Source organism: Gordionus sp. m RMFG-2023, chromosome 3, assembly GCF_954871325.1.
Source record: "Gordionus sp. m RMFG-2023 chromosome 3, tfGorSpeb1-WG-v2, whole genome shotgun sequence".
Classification (NCBI taxonomy): domain Eukaryota; kingdom Metazoa; phylum Nematomorpha; class Gordioida; order Chordodea; family Parachordodidae; genus Gordionus; species Gordionus sp. m RMFG-2023.
The window spans coordinates 29968279-29974278 of record NC_088777.1 but is presented as its reverse complement, the minus strand read 5'-3'; the positions used below and the strand labels follow the sequence as shown (position 1 = coordinate 29974278).

The window sequence follows — 6000 nt, the reverse complement described above, 5'->3', positions numbered from 1 at the left end:
AATATTTAAATAAATAGATGGCGTTAAATAGTCGAATGCAAATTGATACTTATATTTATTATCAAAAGCTTAGTAAAATTTTAAAAATATTAACAAGTGTCAAATACGTCTGCAAAAGTGGTATTTTACCTAATATTTAATAAATAATCTATTATAATAATCCTCAAAAAACGTCAATCAAATTTAGCCAATAGTTTTCTTTTAAAACATATTTGTCCAATAAAAATGATTATAGCGTAATCGGTCCAATAGTAATCACCTTACCAAGCTCAGCATTCATACACTTACCATTTCATTCACTTCACATATCATAGCAATGATATCCAGCAACCAAGTATAATTTTTTCAGTTTTTTTATAATTATATTATTTTTATTAGATTCTTCAACAAAACCCAATTACCAATATAAGAAAAAACAAACCAAGTTAAAAAGCAGAATAAGCGAAATGCTTTGTTACCATCATTCCAGAGGTATGTGATGCTATATGGAAAACTTTAAAAGATATTCATATGCCAGTTCCAACTAGAGAACATTGGGAGAAGGTATTATAAATTTAGATATATTAATATATTTTTAGATTGCACAAAAATATTTTGACCTGGCTCATTAGATGGTAAGCACTTTATATCAAAGTAAATTTTTAATATTAATAAATAATTTTTAATTATTTTAGAGTTAGAAAAACCAATATCAAACACCTTAAAAAACTATGAAACCTTATCCTATGAAAAATACCAGTCCAGAAGCAAAACATTATAAGTTAAGATTCCTAGGTATATGAGAATTTATTGTTATTCTTATCTATATAAAATAATATATATATAAATAACATAGTAAATTATAATGTCACAAAAAAATAGGGTATAAATTTACTTATAAAAATCTAAAGTCTGATAAAATGAAAAATATATAACTGAGCCATGAAAATTTTTGTATCCAGGGTCTTAATTTATTAGGTATACATAACAATTAAGATTGATTGTTTAGGGAAAAGTTAAAAGAGTATTTATGAAGGTCTTAAATGCATTTAAATAATTTTTTATGATAAGTGTAGGTTTTATATGAAATTCATGTGTATATTTAATAGTTCCTTTCTAAAATAATCATTTTTATTATTATTCCAAAATTGGAGATAGAATAGATACCAAATTTTATTTTTATAATTTTAAGAAATATTATTCTATTCTCCAAATAACTTCTTTAAATCCAAAAAATTTATTGAATAATAATTAACTAAAATTTTATTTTATTCTGCGTCCAAAATGTTTTAAAAAAATCCTTAAAATTTTTACATTAATAACAACATCTTGGACACATTTAAGTTTTAAAAAAATTAAAATATTAAAAATGTTTGATATGATTCAATTATTAGTTATTTATTAAAAGATATGTAAATATTAAATTGTATTTATTATTATATATTACCTTTCAGTTATTAAACTTTATATGAACTTATTATTTGATAATGATTATATTTAAATTTTATTTATATACTTAATAAATAAATATATGTTGTAAATAATTGTATCAATATTTAATAAACAGTTGGAAAACTAATATTAACTTTTATTTTGAAAGATAATTTTTCCATAAAATATATATAAATTATTATATTTGAGTTATATAATAAAATTATAATAGAAATTATATAATATCTTTTAAGAGTAGGAATAGGAATATTTTTATTAATAACTATAGGGTTTTCATTTTCTTTGTTGGCATTATCTTGATCTAGCTATTATTCAATAATAAATAACAAATAATAGTAACATAATATACAGAATCATTAGACATAGGGATAGCAATTTCATTAAGGTATGATGCAGTTAATTTTATATACATATATAAAATAATACTGTTCCGAGATGTCAATTTTTAGATTCCTAAAATTAAAAATATTTTATATTTTTGTCTTTTAATATTTTACATTTGTTGTCAATTTTAAAATTGACTCAGAATATTTGGTAATATCGTCAATATTTTCTTTCAACCAAATATATATTGTTTGACATATAGTAGATCTTTATTTTTCAGCACCTTTTAATGTTACGATCTAAGTTAATGTAATATATTTATTGTATGGTTTAAGAAAAAATTGACAGATATTCCAAGAGAAATTGCAGAGATTATTAGTAGTGTAATATTTTAAAGAATAAAATAAAGAATTAAATAATTTTGTAAAAATTGTCCACTTACTAATACTTCAATTACCATTAAAACTTTCATATTCTGATTGTATTTTTAAATGCATTGTGACTTTTTATATATTTTATTTCAGTTCTCAACTACCAAAATTATTATGGTCTTTGGCAGGTTTAAGAAAATTTTCCCAAGTGCGTGGACCTGGCTTGGAAATTTTTTAATATTAGGCATAGGTGTAATATTTAACACAGAATATTTATATGGCCCTCAGGTAAAAGTTAATTTAAATATTATTTTTATTCAAAAAATAGTATTCACTCTTAGTCTACCTTGGTCTGAAGTAGGGGTGAGCTGGGTTAAGATAGAATAAAAAATTGATATGGTTTTTAGAGATTTACCTATCTCCAGGTTTGGGAAAAAATTTTGAAAATTACTATGGGTTGGACAGGCTTGAGAAAATTTTTTATAAAATTATTATGAGTTGGACTGGGCTTGGAAAATATTTTTTATAAATTATATTGGGCTGGGCATAGGGAAAATTATGAGCTTGGATTAACTATGGGTCAGACATTGGCCTAAAACAAATAATTTTGCAGGCCTGGGCTCAGCCTGATCAAAAAACCAAGGCCCATGAAAATCTGATTTTTATTGTATTTTTAAATTCATTATGATTATTTAAATGTTTTATTTCAGTTCTCAACTACCAAAATTATTATGATCTTTCATTCAGCTTAGATGAATTTTTCAAAATTATTATGACTTTGTACTTTACCTGGGAATTTTTTTAATATTAAATATTATGTATAAATGATCAGTAAATTTAACATATTGGTATTATCAAGTAAAAGCTTTAAATTTATTCTTACTCAAACCATAGTATTTAGCAGAGTTGTTAAAAGATACTTTTTAAATGGATCTAGATACAGATACATAGTCTCAAAAGTTATCTAGATACAGATACAGCGTCTAAAAAGTTATCAAGATACAGATACAATTTTTAAATGTATCTGTATAGAGATACATTTTTTTATGCTCTTATAGGTTTGCATAAACCTAAATTAATATTATATTGTGAAAATTCATGAAATGAGCTAAAAATTTATTGACGCGATATAACATTTATCAGAATATAACCAAAATTATAATTTTAATATAATATATGAAAATATATGATTAAATAATTATTAGATTTCAGTAATAAAATATTTTCAAAATTTTGATCATTTAGGCATCCTCGTTTATCTGTGAAGACATTTTTAGCAACACTAAATAGTCTTTCCACAGGGGCGCTTGAAGGAATTGTAGTGTTATATTTAATAAATAACAATTTTATATCAGTTCTTTAAAAATGCTAAAATCTCTAAATTTATTTTTGAAAAAGTTATTTAAAATTTGTTGATTATCAAAATTTAAATCATTATTAGAAATTATATCTGCTGTAGGCTACTGAAAAAAATCTGAAATTAAATTATTTGTTTTTTTTGGCAGGTTATTTGCTTGCAGTCAGTTGATGACTTTGATAATTCACCAGCTAATCTTTGTATCAATTGTTTTCTTTTATAATGGCTGCATGCCATCTATAATAAAAGCAATAATTAAATCATCTAAAGTGCCTTGAGTAAAAGTCAAAGGTCTTTTAGCAAAAATATTATTGGAGGATGAGCCTTGCCAATATTTTCTTTAGTATTTTATTTTCCTTCCCCTTTTTTATTTTTGTTAACAAGGTTGGATATTTTCTCTTAAAATTTTAATTAGAATTTTAAATATATAATATATATACCCTTATGTGCTTCATGATATTGCACGTTGAAGTCATACTGACGGATATTTTTGTATTTTTAGGTAGACACGGCAAACCTTTTACCATCAGAGAATTAATTGTTTTCTTTGTTTTGAGATATTATTTTAAAATATGCTCAATTTGGCCATGGTAAAGCAATAGAACTTGTTGCTTCCTCTTCTTCATCGATATAGATCTAAATAAATATATAAACTTAAAAATTTAGTAATAAAATAAAATTTACCATTTCCATATTGTAATATTAAAATTTGTATAGTTTATTGATAAACTCGGACATAATATTTAAATTAATGAATATTTATATATAAGTTTTAATATTTTATGTATATATAATTCTTTATTATAGTATTAATAAATATTAATATATAATATATAATATATATATTTATTTATTTCATAAGCTCATATGAAATAAAATAAATTTTATAGTCAAATATTTTTATTTACAATAAAAAAAGGGGTATATAAAATGTATCTTAAAAAGTATCTAAAAACAGATACAGATACCTCTAAAAAAATATCTATATACAGATACAGATACCTTTCTAAAAAATCTATCTTGATACAATACAGATACTACATTTTTAAATCTAGATACAGTATCTAGATACTTGTATCTAGATACTTTAACAACTCTGGTATTTAGTAGTGTTGTTAATCGACTGAGTCGAGTCGACTTAGTCGAAAACTGAGTCTAAGTTTTGGGTCGAAAAAATCAACCCAAACTGACTTGAGTTATGAACTCAAGTCGTGAACTCAAGTCGACTCAAGTCGTAAACTCAAGTCGTGAACTCAAGTCTATATGCTTGAGTCGACTAGAGGACGAATATTTTTATAAACTTGAGTCGTCGACGACGAATATTTCAAATTAATTATTAATAATTAAGATTTGTTCTGTTTTTTACATTTTTTTATTTTAGACTTCCAACTTGAGATTTAAATAGGAATAATATACTTTAGTCAACTAGAGGACGAATAGTTCTATGAACTTGATTCGACTAGAGGACGAATATTTCAAATTAGTTATTATTAATTAAGATATTTGTTGTTTATTACTTTTTTTATTTTAGACTTCCAACTTTAGTTGCAAATAGGAATTATATACTTGAGTCGACTAGAGGACGATAAGTTATACTTATATGAACGTGAGTCGACTAGAGGACGAATATTTCAAATTTTATTAATTAAGATATTTGTGATCTATTTTTTACATTTATTTACTGTAGACTTTCAACTTGACACCATGAATACGAAATATATAATTGAGTCGACTAGAGGACGAATATTTCATATTAGTTATTATTAATTAATTTATTTGCTCTGATTTTACACAGGATAATTATAATGACCAATATTGTTTGTTAGCTGTTTTAATTTTCCACCTAAATAAGCTTAAAATTTTAATGTAATGTGCAGATACACATGGTATGTGTACCTGGACCACCTGCTAAAACACAGTTTTTACTTCGTAAGAAAGCAAATCTACTCAGACCTAACTGTATATCGTTATGAGTCTCTCTAAAGTGAATGAAAAGGTCTTTAATATTACATAAAATTAGCCTTTTCTGTACTTGATATTTTCCTATTTACATAAAAAATTATTTTTGCCTGCATAAGTAGTGTTGTTAATTGGTTGGTTGTGTAGAGCCCAGACCCGGGGTTTGGGTATAAAATATCGACAAAACCAGCTCTGAGCACGAACCCCGAGCACAGACCCGGCGTTCAGACCCAAGGTCCAGATCCGGATAGATGGCACAAAGGTTTAGACATTATCGAAAACTCGATGCTTAGACAATTGTTTTCTGGTTAAAAAATTGATTTAGCCGTTTTTAAAAATCGACTCAAAGCCGTTTAACAACACTAATGGAAATCCTGATCACATTATTTAATAAATATATATTTTATTATATCATTGAAAACAAACTCCCTTTTTTGCTTAAAAATACAGGTAAAGCATTATAGGTAAACCGAATGTTAAAGACTCAATTTGGCGCCAATTTTTATTATTTTTTGATAGCCCTTTAGAGAATATTTTTACTTACAATATGATATATAA

General features: G+C 24.6%; 1 long non-coding RNA gene across 1 annotated transcript; it reads left to right on the top strand.

Moving 5' to 3' along the window:
• Window positions 1–287: 287 nt before the first annotated feature.
• On the top strand, window positions 288–5936 carry LOC135927386 (uncharacterized). The gene is made up of 6 exons (XR_010572069.1): window positions 288–334; window positions 379–543; window positions 579–633; window positions 675–774; window positions 2280–2414; window positions 5893–5936. It is a non-coding gene; the product is annotated as an uncharacterized LOC135927386 (long non-coding RNA).
• The last annotated feature ends 64 nt before the right edge of the window (window positions 5937–6000 follow it).